The following is a 1,925-nucleotide window of genomic DNA, read 5'->3' on the forward strand; positions in this document are numbered from 1 at the left end:
TCTGGAGACGTTTCCGCCTATATTCCTACTAATGTAATCTCCATTACAGATGGACAAATATTCTTATCTGCGGATCTATTCAATGCCGGAATTCGACCCGCTATTAATGTGGGTATTTCTGTTTCCAGAGTAGGATCCGCGGCTCAAATTAAAGCCATGAAACAAGTAGCTGGCAAATCAAAATTGGAACTAGCGCAATTCGCAGAGTTACAAGCCTTTGCACAATTCGCCTCTGCTCTCGATAAAACAAGTCAGAATCAATTGGCAAGGGGTCGACGATTAAGGGAATTGCTTAAACAATCCCAGGCAAATCCTCTCCCAGTGGAAGAGCAGATAGCTACTATTTATACCGGAACAAGAGGATATCTTGATTCGTTAGAAATTGAACAGGTAAATAAATTTCTGGATGAGTTACGTAAACATCTAAAAGATACTAAACCTCAATTCCAAGAAATTATATCTTCTAGCAAGACATTCACCGAGCAAGCGGAAATCCTTTTGAAGGAAGCTATTCAGGAACAGCTGGAACGGTTTTCTCTTCAGTAACAAATAAATTTTGCATGTCTACTCTTGTTAGTAGAATAGGAATCGTTGAGAAAGCTTTTTCATTTGAATCATGCAAAAAAGTTTTCTTTGTTTTTAGTTTAGTATAGTTATTTAAAGAATAGATAGAAATAAGATTGCGTCCAATAGGATTTGAACCTATACCAAAGGTTTAGAAGACCTCTGTCCTATCCATTAGACAATGGACGCTTTTCTTTCATATTTTATTCTTTCTTTTATTTTTTTGCTTCTTCCGAGAAAAAACTGTTAGACCAAAACTCTTTTAGGAAATCAAAAAATCCAGATACAAATGCATGATGTATATATTATATCATGCATATATCATAAAGAAGGAGTATGGAGCCGGTAGTGGGAATCGAACCCGCAACCCCAAGGTTATGAGCCTTATGAGCTACCAAACTGCTCTATACTCTTAAACTAAAGAGGGGTAACTAGTGGATAAAAGAGGGTTGGATACGCCCCTCTACCAATATCTATACAAATAGAATAGTCCATTTATACAGAATGGTAAAGAGGGCTCCTCTATGATTATCAATTCCAGAAATCCATACAAATACGAAAGGGTATTTTATCCTTACCAACTGGATCTTGTTGCACCCGGTAACAAACACTCATAAACCATTTCTCGAAGTACGTGTCCGGATAGCCCAAAATGTCGATAGTTAGCTCTAGGTCTTCCGGTCAAAAAACAACGTCGATGAAGGCGTGTAGGTGCACTATTACGCGGTAGGGATTGCAATTTTTCTCGCATTTTCGTTTTTTCACTCAAACTCAAGGGAGAAACTTTGCTTCTTATCTTTTTTTTTAAAGATTGACGAATCAAATGATATTTCTGTTCTAATTTCTGCCGCTTCTTCTCCCTCTGAATCAAACTTTTTTTTGCCATAATGTGTCGTTGCTATTATTACCAAGTATACGGTTCTAATCCTAGATGGAAAAATAAATAGAAAAAGAAATCTAAAAAGGCAGATCCTCCCTCTCTATCAAGAGTAATGAACTAGGTGCTGATACAGTACAAAAAAACAAACTAAATTAACCAAACTTGCCTGATGTTGAGGCAATCAAGAAAGCTGCATAAGTGAATATATAACCCACGGAAAAGTGAGCTAATCCAACCAATCTTGCTTGCACAATGGAAAGAGCCACGGGCTTATCTCTCCAGCGAATTAAATTAGCTAAAGGTGTGCGTTCATGAGCCCATGCTAAAGTCTCAATTAATTCCTGCCAATACCCCCGCCAGGAAATTAAGAACATAAATCCAGTAGCCCAAACAAGATGTCCAAATAAGAACATCCACGCCCATACCGATAAACTATTCATCCCAAAAGGATTATATCCATTGATAAGTTGTGAAGAGTTTA

At 37.5% G+C, this 1,925-nt stretch overlaps 1 non-coding gene across 1 annotated transcript; it reads right to left on the minus strand.

Moving 5' to 3' along the window:
* Positions 1-681: 681 nt before the first annotated feature.
* Positions 682-753, minus strand: TRNAR-UCU (transfer RNA arginine (anticodon UCU)). The gene has a single exon. It is a non-coding gene; the product is annotated as a tRNA-Arg (tRNA).
* Positions 754-1,925: the final 1,172 nt, after the last annotated feature.

Source organism: Aegilops tauschii, unplaced genomic scaffold, assembly GCF_002575655.3.
Source record: "Aegilops tauschii subsp. strangulata cultivar AL8/78 unplaced genomic scaffold, Aet v6.0 ptg000968l_obj, whole genome shotgun sequence".
Taxonomy (NCBI): Eukaryota; Viridiplantae; Streptophyta; class Magnoliopsida; order Poales; family Poaceae; genus Aegilops; species Aegilops tauschii.